Genomic DNA, 21306 nt, shown 5'->3' with positions numbered 1-21306 from the left:
TGGAATGAGTGGGGCACCCCCTCTATTTTGCATGAAGGAGCCCTAGGCAGAGTGTGCACGGATGGACGCCCCTCCTCCCCACCCACAGTCTGCATAAAGGCCTAGGCGCATTGTTGATGTCACTGGCGTTTCACAGCCCTCCGTCTGTGATGGCCAGAGGAGCCCCACTAGCTGGCCTCTCTCCCTGGGAACTTGGGGAGTGGTCAGTCTGTATTTATTTCCCTCCCTAGCAGCTAGGGAGAGGGGTGTGGGGGAGCTGCAAGTATGGTTTAGCATGTGTTTGGTTCTGGGGCCCCTCCCTGCCACCCTGTAGGTCAAGATGGAACCCTCTGACCTTCCACCTGGGGGCTGCAAGCCCCAGACCCCTATGACCCTCCCTGTCCCCTACCCCTTGCATCCTGTGTAATCATTTCTTCGGACCTCCTGAAACCTACACATAAAACATAAGTGGTAAACATTAAATAGCAAAGAAAGAAAAATTGGTGCAGAGAGATTGTCTGGTTTGAGTTGGTCAGGGCGGTATGTGCCTTATTGGGGGCCCCAAGTATAATTTCCGACGTGGCAACTTCCGGTCCTATTTTTCCCTAAGCTGGTTTTGTCTTGCCTTGGTGGCAGTACTGGGATTTGAACTCAGGAATTCACTAGGTAGGCATCCAACTGCCTGAGCCACACATCCAGCCCTTTTGACTCTGGTTATTTTTTATGAGAGGGCCTTGCTTTTTTGCCTGGGCCTGCACCTGGACTCCAATCCTACTTATGCTTCCTGCCAGCTTTTCCTGTTGAGATGAGTCTATTGACCATATTTGCCCAGGCCTGGGCAAAGACTGAGGAATCTCAGTTCTCCCGATCTCAATCCTCAGCCTCTTGAGTAGTTAGAATTACAGGCATGAGCCACTAGCATATGTATTTTCTCCTAAGTTGGGATATGCCTGAGCTGGGGCTTAAACTCTGAGCCTCTCACTCTTGCTTGGCTTTTTCTACTCAAGGCTGGCACGCTACCACTTGAGCCACACTTCCACTTCCAGCTCTTTTCTGGTTCATTGGAGATAAGAGTATGGCAGACTTTGAACCTTGATCCTTAGATCTCAGCTTCCTGAGTATCTAGGATTACAGGTGTGAGCCACCTGTGCCTTGCTCTTCCCCTAAGTGCTAACAGAACTCCAGCAAGCTCAAACAAGCAGTCTTATAAGTGGGAGGGAGAAGGGAGAAGGAACAGGGGCCCTTTGCCCCCAGATCTTGGAGAGGGAAAGTAAAAACAGTCACTCAGGAAGCTGGCCAGCTGTGAACTTGACCAGATGTCAAAAGTAAAACTGACCACAGGGGAGCCAGAGGCTAGCTAGGAAAGCCAGGTCATGACCCCACAGCTCCCAGCCACCCACATGGCCTTTGAGACACACAGCACATGCGCACTTGCAGGCAGAGGCACCGGATCTGGCTCCAGATTGCCTGGTGGGAAGCTGGCTGGCTGGCCTGCAGTCAGGCAAGCAGGGCCCTTCCCGGAGGCTCTGGTGAGCTGGTCCTAACCCAGGCTCTGCCTGCCTGGCTGTGGATTATGCCTGGCCCAGGTCTAAGAGCTCCTAGAGCTGCAGGCCTCCTGGCCCCCAGTCTGTGCCCATGTGTGAAGCTGGCCAGACAGGTTGCTGCTCAGCCTCTGTTGGTCGTTGACCAGGGTCCTCTGGTGGGACTGTCTTGTGGTCACTCGGGAAGGCAGAAAGAAAGTTGTTCTTCCCAGAAAGAACAACAAGCAAGCCTTCTGGACTGCCAGACATAGAGAGAAGGACCAGTGGGTCCCAGCCAAGAATCAGTCATGAGAGGAGGGCTACCTTTGATTCTCCCCGCCCCACCCCCCCTACACACACACACAACCAACTGGGGAGAGAGATCTGGGTAGGGGGTGGAGGGGCTCATTGGTGAGTGCAATGATCTTTGTATGGGAAAGCCCAGAGTAGAGGGGACACTGTCTGGAGGGCATGTTGTGTTTGATGAGGAGACAGATCCAGTCTGAGGAGAGAGGCCCTCCTCCTGTCCTAAAAGAACCCTCTTTCTGGTAGAAATTCAGTTTTCTCTCTAAAGGCACCTCTGCCTGGTGGGAAAAGCCAGAGGCTGTCCTGGGAGAAGGAGGGGAGATGCAAATCCTGTGTTCTTGTCAGGGAAGGAGGAGGCTGACCCTGGGTAGTGAGGCCCATTGCCTGGTGAATGGAAACCCCAGCCCAGCTGCACCTGCCCCAGGGTCAGGGAAGGGACATGGAAGCTGAGCTCCTGGGGATAAGGGGAGAGCTGGGGAGGAGCGGGTTCCTGGCTGGGAATCACTGGCTAGCTGCTTCCCAGTCCTAGAAGGGAGGCTGGGAGCACAGAGTCTAAAGAGGGAAGAGAAAGAAAGGGGAAGAGGAGGGAAGGGAGAGTGAGAGGGGAGAGGAGGGAAGGGAAAGGGGGAGGGAAGGGAGGGTGGGCCAGGGTTTACACAGTCTGGCTGAGGGGCCTGGGCTATGCTCTTAGGACATTGTGGGGAGGTGGGCAGGTGCATAGATGGGTGTAAGCAATGAGGTGCCACCCACAGATTTGTATTTCAGGAAGAAGTGGCTCTAGCCATAGACTTTGGGGGGCACAGGTTAGATAAGAGGGGAAAGGAGGGAGAATAGGGAAAGCAGAAAGGGGGGTTCCAAATGGTCCCTCTGAGGGGAGACCAATGCTGGCCCAGTGCTCCTGGAGGCAAAGATCCATAAAGACTTTGCACCTCCATGCACACTAGAGGGAATCCCTCTTTCCTTTTCTCAGTGTAATCTCAATCCTCCATCCCCCCTCTAGCTCCCCTTCACTAGCTAAAATACTCCATTGGCTTGCCATCCTTGCTGTGGAGGGTGGTGTGAGGTTTCTAGCATACCCCTAGACATCCTGCCTTGCTCCAGTTAGTCACTTCCCTCTGTGTGTTCCCTTCTACTAGTCTTTTTATAATTCTTTAAACTTTGCTATTCCCTCTAGCCACAGGAGCTTTAAACATACTGTCCTGTCTAGAACACTCTGTCCCAAGTTATCTTAGTGCAATGCTTTCTTGGGGGAAGCCCTCGCTAAACCCTAGACCAAATCATGTTTCTTGATTCCAGCTTCAGAGAACATCATGGCCCCTTCTTTCTTCTCCCACCTTTTTTTTTTTTTTTCCCTGCCAGTCCTGGGGCTTGAACTCGGGGCCTGAGCACGGTCCCTGGCTTCTTTTTGCTCAAGGCTAGCACTCTTACCACTTGAGCCACAGTGCCATTCCTGGCTTTTTCTGTTCATGTGGTGCTGAGGAATAGAACCCAGGGCTTCATGCATGCTAGACAAGCACTCTACCGCTAAGCCACATTCCCAGCCCCTCCCACCTTTTACTTTTACTTTTATTTTTCTTTTTTCTCTCTCTCTTATGTTTCTGGTATTTAGGTTGAGGGCCTTGTACTTGATAGGCCAATGCTCTACCACTTGAGTCAAGCCCCCGACTCTCTACTCCTTTTCTTTAGACCAGCTCATTCGTTTTGAAATCAAGCACCCATCTGTGTGATTATTTGATTACTGTAATCTCCAGTAAAGCAGAGACAGACTCTCACTTTCTAATCCTTAGCATCTTGCCTGGTACAGCTAGCACACCCAACACAACCATGCTGAATACACAGCTCTGTCCAGTAGAAATGGAACATGTGTGATATGCATGAACTTTACATTTATTTAGTAACCACCCACATAAGTAAAAAAACAGGTGAGCTTATAACTATATTTAGCTAAACAGATCTAAAGTATTATGTCAATATATAATCAGTATTTGCAGTGGGATTTTTTTTGCCCTAAGCTACCAAAATCCTATTCTTCCTGTTAGATTTTTTTTTTTTTTTTTTTTTTGTCAGTCCTGGGCCTTGGGCTCTGGGCCGGAGCACTGTCCCTGGCTTCTTTTTGCTCAAGGCTAGCACTCTACCACTTGAGCCACAGTGCCACTTCTGGCCATTTTCTGTATATGTGGTGCTGGGGAATCGAACCCAGGGCTTCTTGTATAGGAGGCAAGCACTCTTGCCACTAAGCCATATTCCCAGCCCCTAGATTTTTAATAATTCATTTTGTTTTTTAAATTTAGTTATCATGCTAGTACTGTAGCTTGAACTCAGGACCTTGAACCCAAGATCTTCCTTGACTTTTTCATTCAAGGCTGGTACTCTACCACTTGAGCCAAAGCTCCACTTCCAGCTTGTTGCTGGCTTATTGGAGATTAAGAGTCGCACATGTTTGTCTGCCTAGGCTGGCTTTGTATGTGTTTCTCAGATCTCTGCCTTCTGAGGAGCTAGGGTTATAGGAGTGAGCCACCAGTGCCCTGATTCCATCTCAGTTGGAATGTGGCACATTTCAAGTGCCAATAACTGTGCGTAGTTGTTAGCTACCATACTGGGCAACCTAAGTCCAGAGATTTGTGCTTCCCACAGAGTAGAGATTCTCCTGGAATCTCAGGGAGCTCGGAGGACAGTGCTTGCTGCCTCTTGTGTCATCCTTGGGCCTAAGACTTATAATCTTCCCCTATAACTCCCTCCTCTCCCCTGCAGCCCCTAATATGTCTCTCTGGGCTCAGGACAGAGAGAGCTCTCACAGCTGCGGCCCTTTATCTTTATTGGCCCATTGGCCTCCATCCCTTCCCCTGGTGCCTTCCTCCCTGTTAGCCAGTGTAATGAAGAGGCTGAGCCAGCCTTGGAACAACATACAAAGTTTCTGTGTCCGGAGGGGAGGGCCTCTGAGCCTGTAGCTCAGGATAAGAAGGGGCCAGACTGGTGCTGGAGTCAAGAGTAGACATTTCCCATGATGCTCTGGGCTGGGGGGGGAGGTTCTGCTGACCATATGCCTGGAGGAGGCTGTTACTCTGATAATGCAAAGCAGATCCTCCCTGGTTCTGTGGCAGCTGGTGGGCAGAAGGCCAGGGGACAAGGCTAGGCCCCCAGGCGTCTGCATACAGAAGAGCCAAGGCAAGGAGGGTTTTTTCTTCAGCTTCCTGTCCCCTGTGCCCCCTTCCAACTCCTCCCAGCACCCCTGCCCTCCTGCTGACCCTTCCCAGCCACACACCAGATGCCCCTCAGCCAAGACAGAGCCCTGGATCCAGCTTGCTGTCCAACTCCCTAAAAGTGGGCCGGGTATTGTCAGCACTCACCCTCGGGCTCTCTAAGAGCAAGGCTTCTGTTCAGACCCTGGGTGGCCCTCATTAGCCTCACACACAGGGTGAGTCCTCCAAGGCCCAACTAACTGGAAGTCGGGGTTTTCCGCAGTCATTCCCATTTCCCAGAATGCCCCAGCTGTGGATCTAACTCTTCCAGTCATATTACCATCCTTGAGGTGAGGCCCGGATCGTTTCCCAGAGGCTTCATCACAGAGCACTCAGGAACATTCCAGTTCTTACTCCTTATCTCTCACAGGGCACTCAGTGTTGTCTCCTCCCAGCATCCGGGTACTTCCCAATCCTCCTATTTCCTTCCCAGTCATCCCGGGAGTCATGGGTTTGGGGTTTCCTCACTGGCCGGGAGTGCTCCCTTTGGAAAAGTCTAGGAATTCCATCCCCTGTCTTGTAGTCCAGTGACTCAAAATGGAATTGTCCTCTGGCATCATCCAGCGGGAGCCTGAAACCCCTTGAGAAGCCCTTGGCCTAGGGCTCCGCATCCACAAACCAGGAGCTCCAACCGTAGTCCAGGGCCTGAGGCTTCCATTGCCAGGACAGATGGTTCTCATTCTACACCTCCAGATCTTGTATGCTGCATTTTACACAGGGCATGTAGGCCAGGGGCACAGAGCAGCCCAGCTTCCATTCATCCACACTGGATCCCAGGGAGGCCATGCTATGACCTCCTGACCTGACGCACAGAGCCCAGAAGTGGCCACCTGAGAGCTCCCCTCTCCTCCTCACTTCACCCTGTGCACCAGTTGTGTGTGTGTGTGTGTGTGTGTGTGTGTGTGTGTGTGTGTGTACGTACATCAATATTAGGGCTTGAACCCGAGGCTTGAATTCAGGGACTCATGCTCTTGCTTCATTCAAAGCTTGATCTATAAGAATCCCACAGAAGGCCCAGTGCTGGTAGCTCATGCCTGTAATTCTAGCTACTCAGGAAGCTGAGATCTGAGGACTATGATTTGAAGCCAGCCCGGGCAAGAAATTCTGTGAGACTCTTTTTTTGTTTTTTGGTTTTTTTTTTTGGCCAGTCCTGGGCCTTGGACTCAGGGCCTGAGCACCATCCCTGGCTTCTTCCCGCTCAAGGCTAGCACTCTGCCACCTGAGCCACAGCGCCCCTTCTGGCCATTTCCCATATATGTGGTGCTGGGGAATCAAACCAAGAGCTTCATGTGTAGGAGGCAAGCACTCTTGCCACTAGGCCATATTCCCAGCCCCTCTGTGAGACTCTTATCTCCAATTAGGCACCAAATAGCCAGAAGTGGAGCTGTGGCTCAAGTGGTAGAGCACCAGCCTTGAAAACAAAACACTCAAGAACAGTGCCCAGCCCCTGAGTTCAAGTTCCAAGATTGGTGCACACGCACGCACACACACACACACACATGCACACACTGCACACACCCAAAGATTCTTCCATTCTGCCTAGAGAACGACAGCTTCACTCTCCTGTCAAAATGCCACTTCTCTGAGCACTGAATAAGCAGCCATCAGGCCCTGCAAGCTAACGAGATTCTCACACCATCCCTTCCAGGCCAGTGATTGGCCAGTAGCCAGCACAGGACTGAGATAGCTACCAGCGTCACATTAGGTTCATGCAGAAGCCACCTCAGCAGCTCTGGGCACCAGGCTCCCCCTGCCTGGGGTAACACATGGGCCGGGCACGTGCCCAGAAAGTGCCACATGCCTGGCAGGCTGGGGCCTGCTGTGGGCCTCTGCAGGGAGGCTGCCAGAAGCCCTGGAGCTGGGCAAACCCAGAACAGTGACTCAGGTGAGGGCGGTGGCGGGGAGGGAGGCTGCCATGAAGGCTAGATTGTGGCCCCCACCCAAGCAGGGACCTGGTAAGCCAAGGCCAGGAAGAGAGTGCAGTGGGCTCATAGCATGAAGGCAGGGGTGACTCCTCTATCTGGAAGAAAAGTGTGCCTGTCATACTGGCATTGTGGCTGTCCCAGGCAGGCTCCAAAGACAGCCAGTATCCCAAATGCCAGATAGCCCTGAATGAACAAAGACTCTCTCTCTGTCTCTCTCTCTCTGTCTCTCTCTCTTTCTCTCTCTCTCTCTTTCTCTCCCCCCCCCCCCCACTAAGAACAAAGGGCAGCCAGCCCAGGCCTGGCATGTCTTGCCCTTTAGGCCTGCAGTAAAGAGTGGGTAAATGGTGTCAACAGGGTTCTTAGCCTACTTGTCTGCACTGTGGATCTGAAGTTTGGCTTTAAAGTAGGGGAGAGGCCTGGAGAGCCCAGAGAACCCTAGGGGACCCGAAGCTAACACAGCTGCCTATTACTCAAAGCCCCTGGGGACACTAATGATATAAGGTCACATTTACCAAGCACTTTTTTTAAAAGTTTGTAAAGGACTGTCGCAGCTGTAGTTTCACAGAGTCATCTCAGTTAGCCAGAAAGGCATGAGTAAACCCACTATAAAGATGAAGAAAACAAAACCAAGCTGGGTGCTAGTGGCTCATGCCTACTGATAATCCTAGCTACTCAGGAGACTGAGATCTGAAGATCCTGGTTTGAAGTCAGGCAGGGCCGATAAATCTAAGAAACTCTTACCTCCAAAGAAAGAGCAGAAAAACCTGAGAGTAGAGATATGGCTCAAGTGGTAGAGCACTAGCCTTAAGTGAAAAGGTAAGGGAGGATGGAAGGTCTAGAGTTCAAGGCCCAATATAGGTACCAAAAAACAAAAAATGCTAAGCAAGAGCACAAGGCCCAGAGTTCAAGCCTAGATACTAACATGAAAGAAAACAAAACCCAGAAGACTAAAACCCTGTTGTCCTTGGGTTGAGGGAAGAGCTGGAGGTGTTGGGTGTTGGTGGACGTAGCCTAGAGGTGGGGATGATCTCAGGAAATCAGGATCCTGGAGTAGGGACTGGAAAGCAGAGAGAGAAAGATGGATGGAGTTAAAGATAAACTGACTGATCCCACTTCAATTTTGCCAAAGGCGTTTCCCTTCCAGCTTTCCCACTCTCCTCCAGCAAAGACTGGCAGGGACAGCCAGAGCCCATCAAGAAAAGAAAGGGGCCATCAAGAAAAGTTCAGGGCCTAGCATTTTAACCTTGATGCTGACACCAGCACCCCTCCCTCTGCTCCCTGCCCCCTACCCAGCCTGCAGGAGATTGGCACAGAGCCACACAGGCCAGGCCTGGTGGGCAGGACAAGATGCTGGGATGGACATGCTGAACGCCTTTACCTGGGCCCATACCTCTGCCCATCCTCAACTGCCCTCCACTCTGCTCATCTGTAAGAGATGCCTTAGGGCCTGAAACCTTCTTCAGGCATCCTGAAAAATCTGCCTGGTCAATATGCTCCATACTCCTTCCCTTGGTCTCTATCAGATCTTACCAGGTAGCTAGCTCTCCAGGGACTCCTCCCTTTCCTGCCTACCCTTCCCCAGGCTTCTGAAAAGAAAGTTTGAGGCCTACCTTCCAGAATACTTTCTCCACCTTTACTATTGGTTATTTTGTCCCCATCCCCCAGGGTCACAAGGAGAGAAAATGTGAGTTTCAGAGCCACACAGTGCTAGACATGAGCCAGGCCCAGCCACTTACTAGCTCTGTTGTCTTGGGCAATCTAGTCACAAATCCTATCTGAGCCCTGTTCCTCTGAGCTGTAAAATGGGGGGAAATAATAGCAATCTTCTCTGCTTCTCAGGAAGCAGAGGTAGGAGGACCACAGTCTGAGGTTGGGCAGGCAAAAGCTTGAGACACTACCTGAAAACAAACTAAAAGTTAAAAGAATTGGGGGGCCTGGCTCAAGTGGTAGAGCACCTACCTAACAAGCACTAGCCCCTGAGTTACTGAATTCAGTCCCCAGTACCTCCAAAAAGAAGGAAGGAAGGAAGGAAGGAAGGAAGGAAGGAAGGAAGGAAGGAAGGAAAGAAAGAAGAAAAAAAGGAAGGAAGGAAGAAAGAAAGAAACAATAGGTATCTTGGCAATTTGCTGTGCAACTTAAATATACATATAAATATAAATAAAGTATACCCATGTTAAATTATATTTACAAATATGATTAGATCAAATTATTTTTGAGTCATTGTCACTCCCATTCTTGCATCAGAGGTCCCCCAGATGAAACCCATCCTGCCCTTCTAACCTGTCTCCCACCTTTTTTTTTTGTCAGTCCTAGGGCTTGAACTCTGGGCCTGGGCACTGCCCCTGAGCTCTTCAGCTCAAGGCTAGTGCTCTATCACTTGAGCCACAGTGCGCTTCTGGTTTTCTGGTAGTTAACTGGATATAGTCTCAGGGACTTTCCTGCCAGGGCTGGGTTTAAACCATGATCCTCAGATCTCAGTCTCCTGAGTACCGGGATTACAGGTTTGAGCCACTGGCACCCTGCCTACCTTGCCTACTCTATACCAGTCCCTACAGCCAGACTGGGTGACTTGTGTTCCCTGAGCACTGCCCACACCTCTGGACATGGGGCCTTGACTGAGATGCCCACTGTCTGTGGGCTGCCCTACCCAGCGTTGCCTGGAGAGGCTTCCTTTGTCAATGCCTGCTGGAAGTCACCAGCTCTCCCTCTCTCATTGCCTGGGTGTGCCGTGGGGACTCCCCAGAATTCTGCATAGAAAGCATTCTGCTTCGGATCCTTGCTGTATGTATTATCTTTTATTAAATTATAAACGATCTCTCCATTCCCACTCCCCTCCCTCTGATTCCTGGATGCCAAAAGCCTGGGAATGTTGACTGGGGAGGGAGGGGGCTTCCACAAAAAACAAGCTCAGCACCCTCTGCCTGCTTGATTTGCCTTTCAAAAGAGAACCAGACCAGTGGGTGGACAGACCCAGAGGCACTGGAATGGGCACCACCCAGTGACTTGATCCAGCCTGACACTGCTGACAAGAACCACTCATGGCTGTCCCCTGGGCTCCAGCCAGGCCGGCAGCCACCCTTAGGCACCCAATTGTGAGACAGACACAGTGGGGCCTCCAAGGAGGAGCAGAAGGAGGGTGCCAAGGGGAAAGGATAGCTAGGCTTCCCTGCAGCTGATGCTGGGCTGGAAACTAATGAATCAGACACCTGTCTGCCTTGGGCTAAGTCTCTCCAGCACTTCTCTAGCCCTTTCCAAGTTTCACCCCCTTCTGTATTTCCCCTGGACTATAACCTCCACAACAGGGACTGACTTTTCCCATCTCACCCCGAGTCTGTGCCTGGTGAAGTTCTGGCAGTCACTCCATTGCACAGAGGAGGAGAGTAAGGTTCAGCGAAGCTCAGGGACTCCTAACACCATGGATGTGCTACAGAGATGAGGTGGGGACCCACTTGAGACATGGTACCTCCAAAAGCAGTTAAGTCTTTGGGTTGCTCCATTCTTCATCCACAGATTCAACCAAGCATGGATCTTTTTGGGGGGAAGGGGAGGGGCAGGTGTTGGTGGCTCATGTCTGATAATCCTAGCTGCTCAGGAGGCTGAGATCTGAGGACCAAAGTTCAAAGCCAGCAGACAAATCCAAGGGACTCTTATCTCCATTGAATCAACAAACAGCCAGAAGTAGAGAAGTGGCTCCAAGAGTAGTGCACCAGCCTTGAGCGGAAAAAGTACAAGGGAGAGTACAATATTCTGAGTTCAAGCCCCAGTACCAGCACAAAACCAAAACAATATTAAAAAAAAATACAAGGAGCTTCAGAGTGATTGATCAAAGTATATGATATGCATGTAAATATTACCAAAAAATCCTTGGCACAATTAATATAAGCTAGTAAAAAATAAAGAGCATTGGAGTCATGGTAGTAGAGCACCAGTCAGTGAGTGAAAGTACCAAGTTCAAGTCTTGCTGGGGGCGAGGGGTAGGCATAAGCCCCAAAGAGGGAGGAGAAGGGACTAGATGATTCTTTTCTGACTCATTTCTGTTGGAGGAGGAGGAGGAAGCGGAGCTGCAGCAGTAGGAAAAGGTGGAATTTTTGTCTCTGTCAGTGCTTAGTCTGTGGCTGGATCAGGTTGTACAAGGAGAGAAATGGAATAGGCACGTGCGGGTGCAGGCAGGTTGAGGGTGGGGCCAGGGGAGACGAGGAGCATGGCCCACTGTGTGGGGTGTGGGGTGTGGGGAGATGGACTAGGGCAGTTTGGGGCCAGGGGAGAGGTCTGGGAAAGAAGACTTGCGTAAGTGGGGGATGGAGGCTGCCTGCCAGGCCTAGCCGAGGGAGTTAGGGGCGAGGGTGGGGGATAAGGACCCTGGCGCTGGAGGCCCCAGATCCTGGACCTGGCTACAGTGGAGAAACCTTAGCCTGTGGGCCCTCCCCCTACCCAATCCTCCAGTGCTAAAAAGCCCAGGACATTTACGACTTCAGGAGGGTAAAGAGCCTGAGAAAAGAATCGCAGACCATATGGATTTGTTTCCTGGGTTTAAAAAAAAAAAAAATCCCTCTAATTAGGCCGGGAAAAGCCATCAGGTCTCTGCTGTGTCTCGAGGTCCCTGGATTCAATTACTACCCAGCCTCCCCTAGTTGGGCTGCTGCATGGCCCTCCCCCAGTCCACGAGCGGGGGGTCAGAGGTGGGTCCCCAAGGAGGGTGGCCTGAAGGAGGAGAAGAGGAGAGGGGTATAGAGTACACGGAACAGAATGATGGACAACCTTTATCCCTTCCTTCCCTCCTCTCTCCCTTCCTCTCTCCCTCTCTCCTTCCTTCCTTCCCTCCTGTCTCCCTTCCTCCCTCCCTCCCTCTCTCCTTCCTTCCTTCTTACCTTCCTCCCTCCCTTCCTTCCTCCCTCCCCTCCCTCCTTCCTTCCTTCCTTCCTTCCTTCTTTCCTTCCTCCCTCCCTTCCTTCTTCTCTCCCCTCCTTCCTCCCTCCCTCCCTCCCTCCCTCCCTCCCTCCCTCCTTCCCTTCCTTCCTTCCTTCCTTCCTTCCTTCTTTCCTTCCTTCCTTCCTTCTTTCCTTCCTTCCTTCCTTCCTTCCTTCCTTCTTTCCTTCCTCCCTCCCTTCTTTCCTTCCTCCCTCCCTTCCTCCCTTCCTTCCCTCTTTCCTTCTGACAGTACTGGGGTTTACACTCCGGGTCCTGCTTGCTAGGCAAGGGTCTGCCATTCAAGCCAGGCCACCAGATTTTTATTCGTTTCTGATGGCTTTGTTGTCAAACCCTCAGAGCCTGCCCAGAGCCCACAGCTTCTTCTTGTCCCAGGCAGGAGATCTTGGGACCTGACCTCCTCCTCTCCCTTCCTCTCTCTGCCAGGAAAAACTTGACATCAGAGTAAAACAGAACTGTTGAGCAATTCGCAAGGGCAAATAATGGATGTTTTCATTTTCTCTCTCCCTTCCGTCCTTTCTTTCCTACTCTCTCCTTCTTTCTTAATAGTGTAATACATGTTCTACACTAAGTCAAAGCAACCCGTGAAAGAGCCTTACTCCTTGCACCTGCACCGTGGCTTCCCTCTGAGGACTCCCTCCCCTCAGTCTATAAACACACTGCCACTTCCCTCATCCTATAAACACTTTCCTGCCCCCCAAACCCCTGTCATCTCTCCTTCCCTGCCAAATCAGATTCTGGGAAAAGGAAGTTCACCCTCTCATCCCTCCCACCTGCAGCCAACAACCCTCCTCCCCCACAGGCCCCTACTCCTTTCCTGCCCAAGCTGCCTTCCTTCCTTCTGGGGTCCAGTTATGGCGCCCAAGCCCTCCTTCCCAGCTCCTGCGGCTCCTGGAGCCCGTATGTTTGGGCCTCATGTGGTGCCACAAGGACTCACTTCTCCACTTGCTCCTCCACCCACCGCTTTCACTCAGAAAGATGCATTTCAGAGCTGGGTGTGATAGCAGGTGCTTACAATCCCAGCACTTGGAAAGCTGAGGCAGGAGGAGTCAAGTTTGAGGAAAGAAAAGGAAGGGAAGGGAAGTGGGAAGGAGAGAAAGAAATGGGCATTTCTAATCCACCTATGCCTTTTTGTTTATCATTTAGTAACAATGGACACACAGTGTGACCATTCACCTGCCAAAACATTTTTCTGGGTTACAGTTTCTGACAATTATAAGTTGCTAAAAAAAATATTGGTGCATATAGGTGTTGCCTGAAGGACCTATGTTTGAAGGACATATGTTTTCAAGTCAGTTGGGTAAGTGCTGAGTTGGATAGCTGAGTCCTATATATTTAGCTTCATATAAAACTGCCATGCTGTCTTTCAAAGTGGTTTTACTACCATATATTACTACAGCAGTGAATGAGAGCTCCTTTTGCTCTGGGTCCTTGCTAGCACTTGATATTCCTGGTTTTTAAGCTTTTGCCACTCTCATAGTCCTATAGTGGTGCTTCATTTTTTAAAATTTGCCTATCCTTGGTGACATAAGATGTTGAGTATCTTCTTATGCCTACTTGCTATCTGTGTGTCTTCCTGGTTGGTTTGCTTATCAGTGAGTTTTGAGATTCTTTGGATATTTTGAATACAAGTCTTTTTTTTCAGAAATATGTTTTTGCAAATATTTTTTCCAAGTCTGTAGTTTGTCTTTTCATTTTCTTAACAATGTCCTTTGAAAATATTTTTAATATGGACGAAGTCTAATTTATCAACTTGCAGATTATTATTATTATTATCATTATTATTATTATTATTTTGCCAGTCCTGGGGCTTGAACTCAGGGCCTGAGCACTGTCCCTGGCTTCCTTTTTGCTCAAGGCTAGCACTCTGCCACTTAAGCCACAGTGCCACTTCTGGCTTTTTCTATATATGTGGTGCTGAGGAATCGAACCCAGGGCTTCATGTATACGAGGCAAACACTCTACCACTAGGCCACATTCCCAGCCTGAAATTTATCAACTTGAATCCTGGTTTGGTGTCATATCTGAAAACACTTGTTTGGCCCAAGATCACAAATGTTTTCTCTTAGGAGCCCTGGAAGTTTTATACTTTTAAGCTTTACATTTGGGTCTATGAAGGATTTTGAGTTAATGTTTGTAATATGGTCAAGGTATGTGGGGGGTCAAAGGTCAAAGCTTTCTTTTTTACTTTCCTTGTTAGGGGTATTAGGCTCTGAACTCAGGTTGTCACGCTTGCTAGGCAGTTGGTACTGTATAGCTGAGCCACATCTCCAACCTTCATTGCTCTGATTATTTTTGAGATTAGGTCCTCCTTTTTGCCCAGCCTGTTCTGGATAGTGATACTCCTATTTACACTTCCCATGTAGTTGGGGTGATAGATGCATACCCCCATGTCCAACCAGGATCCTTCTACTTCCTATATCCCAAGTTGCTAGGATTACAGGATTGAGCCAGTACACCTACCACGATTAATTAATTAATCCAAATTAACTGAGTTATTAATTTTTGGTGATACTGAGGGTGAACTCAGGGCCTCACACTTGCAAGACAGATGCTCTACTGCTTGCCCTCCTTTTTGCATTGGTTGTTTTCCAGGTAGGGTTTCATTTTATGACCCGACCAGCTCAGGCTTCCATCTTCCTACTTGTGACTCCCTCCTTATGACAGGTGCACCTCACTGTGCCCAGACATTTTGCTCTCCCTGTAGCTAGGCCATTTTTTTATGGGCAGATGCCACCATGCCCAGCTGTTGGTTGAGATGAAGTCTTAAGAACTCTTATGCTCTGGCTGGCCTCCAACCATGATTCCCCAGTCTCTGCCTCCCCAACAGTTAGAATTACAGGTGTGAGCCACTAACTCCTGGCTCAAAGTTTAGGGTTTTTTTTTTTACACACTGACATGCAGTTTCCCATCACCATTTGTTGAAGACTCTTCTATCTCCTGACTCATCTTTGAACCTCTGGCCTGTGTAGGGGGAGGGGGGGTAATCTGTTTCTAAACTCTCTTTTCTGCATTCCTAATCTATTTGTCTATTTTCACACCAGCACCAGTGTCTCCATGACTGCTGCTTCATAATTGGCCTTGAAATCAGCGTGAGTTAACCATCCAACTTTGTTCTTTACGAAAGCAGATGCAGAGCTGTGCTCATTCAGTCTGGGCCTCATTAGGCCCCATGATGAAGGTAAGGCCTGCTGGAATACTCTGCCCGATGTCACATGAACAGTGGGTGAGTCTTTCCCGTCTGGCTGGTGGGAGCTATCATATCCCCGCCTTGGGTGGCACCGGGCTCTGTAACTCTCTCTGATCAGCAATTCCCAGTGAGACTGCTTTGCCCGCTTCCTAAGGTCCCGTGTGCAGACTTGGCACTCTCTCCTCCCCAGTGCTCTGTCTTGCCAATACTAGAGGTCTTTCTCCACTACCCCACCCCACTGCTCCTCTCCAGGAGTCATCCCTCACACCTGCCTTGCTTCTCCCCTGAGCCCGCAGCTGGAAAACTTTCTAGAGAGTAGGCTGGGGGGGAGGGGAGGCTATCTCTCAGCTTCCAACTCATGTCTCCCTCTGTCAGGATGAACATACTTCGTGCTCATGCCCAGTCTCTCCAAAGGCTGCCTTCAGTGTTCTCTCTCTCTCTCTCTCTCTCTCTCTCTCTCTCTCTCTCTCTCTCTCTCTCTGTCTCTCTCTCTCTCTCTCTCTCTCTCTCTGATCATATCTACATTTCCAGTAGGGGTGAGGACAAATATCTCTGTTACTCCACCCTGGGCACAAATCTGTGACTAAAGAATTTTGTTATTGTTGTTGTTGGTTGAATTTGGGGTGGGGAGGTTGAATTAAGGCCTGGATGCTTTCCCTCACAGTGGTTAAGGTAAGCACTCTACCACTTTGAGTCACAGCCTTACTTTTGACACGTGTAGGTGGTTCATTGGAGCTGTCTCAAGGACTTTCCTGCCTGGGCTTGGCTTTGAACCACGACCCTCAAATCTCAACCCGCTGAGTAGCAAGGATTACAAGTTGAGCTACCAGCACCCCCTACCTAAAAGTTTTGAATCTAGTGGTTCATTCAGACTGGTGGCCATTCCCCATGACCTGCCAGGTCTTCTCTCATAACCTCAGGATGCAGAAGGGAAGAAGGCTTTGGCCTGGCCCGTGTAGAGGAAGAAGATGGGGACTACAGTGCATGGAGTTGTGGCATATGAGTGGGGAAAAGAGATGAAAATGAAATCAGGGGAGACGAAGTCCCACAGCTAGAAAGAAGAGGAGCTGTCACTCCGTAGACACCAAGGGCCACCCAGTGAGCCACCCCAGGGCACAAGCTGGTGTGTGGCAAAGCTGGGAGAAGCCTGAGGCTCTAACTTAGAACTGTGTTCTCCCTGCCTGCTCTGTGAACCTGACAAGAAAGGTAAAGGAGGGAGAGGATGGGCCTGGCTCAGGGGACTCTGCCTGAGGCTCACACCCCCTAGGAGGAACAGAAAAGAAAGATAAAACAGGCTTTCCAAGACACTTCCCTCCAGGAGACTGAAGGGACCCTCAGGCTCTGTCCACAGTCTCCCTCTGGATGAGGGAGGGAGGCAGCTCAGGATAGGTCCATGATGGTGGCCCTGGGGATTCCAGGATGGGGAGAAGGTAGCCCTAGGGTGTCAGCTGGGAACTTACTGCATACACAGCTGTCCATGCCCCGCCCCCATCATGGTGGGGCTCCCAGGTGACTGTGTGACCCCCTGAGGCCCTGCTCTACATAGTGGGCATCTTTTCCCCAAAGGGGTTGCTGAGGAAGGGAAGGGCTGGAGAGTGTCCCTGTCAGCACCTGGTGGGAGTTTAGGGCCTGGGGAGGGAAGGCCAGGCCACTGGGGGAGGCAGGCAGAGGTGAGCTTGGAGAGTCAGGGCTGTCTAGGGGTGGCATCACTTTCAAGTCCCTCACATCCTGGGCTCCTCCCCACCCCAGATCCTATCTGTGGTGCCTGTCCCTAGAGGGAGCTTCCCCAGGCAGCACCCCAGCATCCTGCCCTTGGGGGCAGCAAGAGGGGCGGATCAAAGGGCAGGCGCCCCACAGGGAACTTGAGATGGTTTCTTTGTCTGTGCCCTAGAGAGGCCTTGGTGGAGACAGGATGGATGGGAGCCCTGGGCCAGGGGCTAGGAGGGGAGGGGGGTTAGCGAGAAACCGAATCCTGGTGTATTCACTTCGGACAAAGGGAAGGGACTGGGGAGGGGTCAGGTCCTCTCACCAGCTGCTCTGGCTGGGGGCTTCCGGCAAGGTCTTGAGACATCCAGGTCTGATTCTCTTCAGGGGCAGGGAAGATCCAAAGCAGGTGATGATTTGCACCTCTATTGATGGAGGACCCAGGTCCTCTCACTGAGCCCCTCTTTTAGCTTCCTCTGAGTGACACACATGTGGGAGGGGCCAGAAGCAGAGCTGGGGGATGGGGAGACAATGGAAGAAATCCCCCCCCCCCCATTCTCCCTTCCTAGACACCTCTGACATCCCGTCCCTTCTGGGAAAGCCAGCCAGCCATTTGGGTGTAACACTACCCAGGCTCCGGGCTCCCCTACATCTGGGGCCCCAGCTGTGGACCGCCATGGTGGCTGTGAACTCTTCCCCCAGCAGCCCAGTGGCATGGAGAAGAGCCCGGGGAGCAGCAGCTGTCTGTGGGGGCTGTCTGGCCACAGGGGCGCCACTGGGGCTCAGTAGTAGAGGGTATCGGAGAGTGAGGGGTGCCTGTCTCACCTGCCTCTGTGGTAATTTGGGGCCTTACAGTTGGTGTTAGGGTTAGGGAGTGTTTGGGATAGGTTTAATATTATCTCAATCTTGGTCTGAATTTAAGGAGTCTCAGAGCCTGGAGCCCCCCTCCCTCCCATCCCCCACCCCTACCCCTTGGACTCCACATGAGTTTTTTTGAGCCAAGCACCCCAGGCCTGGCCTGGAGGTGGAGGTTGGTGGGGGTGGGGCTGGGTAAACCTGCAGGGCAGGGGCTGTATGCAGACTGGGATTCAGCCTCTGTTCTCCAGGGCTCCTGTCCCTCCTCTGCCATCTCCACTTTCTGAGGTGGCTGGTCTCAAGCCTCCCCCAGGCCTTAGCTGAGAGGCCAGTTCCCACGTGGGCACTGTTGTCTCACAGTTCCTTTGCATGAGGAGGCTGAGCCTCTGCTCAGGGTCTCATGGACGAGGTGTCAGCTGACCCCATTCCTTTCTGGAGTTATACATATGTGTGTGTGTGTATTCACACACACATATCATATGCAGAAAAATAGCATAAAGCCATGTCATATGCAGGGAAATGGATGCAACTGGAGGACATAATACTGAGCAAAACAAGCCAAGCTTAAAAACAAAACATATTTGTATGTTTTCACACATGTGGAAGCCAGACCTAAAAGACGTACTTATTCATGGATAATGGATCTGGATACATATCCAGATAGATAGATAGATAGATAGATAGATAGATAGATGATAAACAGATAACACAGAACAGTAATTTAGCCAAGGGACTACTTAGAAGATGAGAAGGGGGAAGGGAATATGAATAATGGAATACATTTTGAAAGAGGATAAATACAATAAAAATAAATGGCTCACAGCTATGAAAGCTGAATAAGAAAACTTGTTGAAATTGTTTTGGGAGGAGGAAAGGGACGCAGGGAAGGGAGCCTGGAAGAAGGGATGTGATTGATTGGAACATATTGTCAACATGTGTGGAAACGTAACAGAGAAATCTCACTTTGTATAACTAATTCAAGTTAATAAAACAATAATAAAAAAGAGTTTGAGGGCTAGGCATAATGGCTCTTACCTGTAATCCCAGCTACTCAGGAATCTGGCAGTGGAAAGATCCTGTTCAAAGCTGGTCTGGACAAAAACTTTAGAACCTATCCATATATATATATATATATATATATATATATATATATATATATATATATATATATGCTAGAGGGAAAAACTGGGAGAGAGCAAGAGACGGGGTGGCAATGTCAAAAAAGAAATGTACTCTTTACCTGACTTATGTAATGGTAACCCCTCTGTACATTACCTTTTTAATAACAATAAATTTTAAAAATAAACTAAAGCTAAAAGAAAGGCACAAGTCAAATGACAAGAGTACTTGCCCAGCAAGCATAAAGCCCTGAATTAAAATCCCTACTACCACCAAAAAACAAAACAAAACAAAAAAACCTTAAAAAAGAAGTTTCACCTAATTAAATCAGGCCCAGCAACTCACTCAAAATCAACTGACTTGGACCTTCATTATACCCACAAAACCTTTTTTTTTTTTTTGCCAGTCCTGGGCCTTGGACTCAGGGCCTGAGCACTGTCCCTGGCTTCTCTTTGCTCAAGGCTAGCACTCTGCCACTTGAGCCACAGCGCCACTTCTGGCCATTTTCTATATATGTGGTGCTGGGGAATCGAACCCAGGGCTTCATGTATACGAGTCAAGCACTCTTGCCACTAGGCCATATTCCCAGCCCACAAAACCTTTTCTTGTCCTTTGACACATCCATTGACTGGAAGCAAGATCCAGGTCCCACTCAAGGGGAGGGGACTCCATGAAGGTGGGACTCACTGGGGAGGGGGGGGGTCACCTTCCATGCCTCTCCCACACCATCCCATCATCTCCATCTCAGCGAGACAGCCAGCCTGCCCACCTGCCAAGAGCCCAGGTAGGAGGCTGGCTAAGGACCCTCTCTTTCTTCAACTTTAACTCAACAAAGTAGCTGCTGAAAATATACCAGTCTGGATGGGACTGTGCAGGTTGGTGAAACCTTGATCCTGAGCTCTGGAAACTTCTCTCCACCTCCCCTCCCTATGGGAGAGGCCACCCCACATAAAGAGGACACTTTCCATCTTCAGGGGAGACCAGCAAAGCATCTAAACACAAGGACATGTTGAGCCCCCTCAACATGGGGGGCTTTGATGGCCATTAGGGTAGTGGAGCATCTGGGGGCTCAGGCGGCTGTTGATGGCAGGGTTTGGGGGGGGAGATCTAGAGGAGGGAGTGGGAGTGGCACCAAGGAAGGGCATGGTAATACCTTGTCACAGACACCTTGGCCAGTCCTGTTCTCATCTCTGTATCCCTCCCACTGTGAGCCAGACGCTGAGACTGGCTCTGGGAAGATATGACTTTGCTGTGGCCAAATGATCAGTTCTTTATGGAATATGAACTGGAAGAACATAATGAGGTTCTGTACAAGCAAAGAGCTGGGCACTCACCTGGAGATGGGGGTTTGGGAGCAGTGGCAGGGCAGGAGGCAGGTACAGAGTTATCAGCCCATCCCTGGTGATGGCCATGCACCCAGGTGGGAAGCACCCAGGGAAAGAAACAGACCTGGGCAGCGCCTCTTTGGCTGTCCCACACATTCTCAGTCTGCAAGTGGCCTCTTTGTCCCTAATCGTTTCCACACAAGGACCACCAGCACACATTCCTGGCTGCCCAGCCTCCAGCCAGCACCTCCTTCACACCAATGCGCTGGAGGAAAACTATCTGATCGCCCACTCTCCTGCCTAGCCCCTCCGCAGCGAGCCCAGCACCGCCATGCCAGGCCGGAAGTTCACAGAGTGGCCCATCCCACAATGCCAACCTTCACAGCCCCTCCCTGTTCCTCTGCACACCCAGCCTCAGATGGTCTCCTACCCCAGCAGGCCAGCCCCAGCCCCAGACAGACACACAGCCAGACAGCTAGAATTCGGCCTGCCAGTAACTTGGGAAGGAGGAGAAGGAGCAGATCTCTCACACAAACATATTCAACAATCTGAGCCAAAGCATACAAGGCCTGAGGCTGCAGCAAGCAGGAGGCTGGTAGGGGGTGGTTTAACCCCTTCTCATCTAGCATGGGCCTGTTGACACTGCTGACATTCCCCTGCCTCCATCCCTTTAGCCATCCCTAACAGATGATAGGACAAGCAGAGCTCTTCCTTGCTGCTGGATCATTCATTCATTCATATTCAGGAAATTAGTAAGACCAGGCTTTACCCTCAAAGTGCCTCAGTCTGGAAGTTCTTTCTGTTGTCTGATCTCTGTCTCTATGACTCTCTGATTCTCTGTCTCTGCATCTCTTCTCTCTTTTCCTTTCTCTGTCTCTGTCTCTGTCTGTCTCTCCCTGTCTCTCTCTGTCTCTGTCTCCATCTCTCTTTCTCTTTCTCTCTCTCTCTCTCTCTCTCTCTCTCTCTCTCTCTCTCTCTCTCTCTCTCTCTCTCTCGGATGCAAGATCCAGCCAAGAGCCAAGCAGATGAGAAATCCCACAGATCTTAGCCAAGAGGAGACAAACATCAAACTAATCACAATAGAAGCGATGGCTTCTGAATTATTAAGGAAAGGGGGCGGGGCTGTCTGCTGGCAACCTTGAGTGCCCCCAGGGGCAGGGTTCATGTCTCTCCCCACCCTGTTCACTCTGGCACAACCAGGATAACACAGCCATGCAC

This window comes from Perognathus longimembris, chromosome 17 (genome assembly GCF_023159225.1).
Source record: "Perognathus longimembris pacificus isolate PPM17 chromosome 17, ASM2315922v1, whole genome shotgun sequence".
Lineage (NCBI taxonomy): Eukaryota > Metazoa > Chordata > Mammalia > Rodentia > Heteromyidae > Perognathus > Perognathus longimembris.
This window is presented reverse-complemented; position numbering follows the sequence as displayed.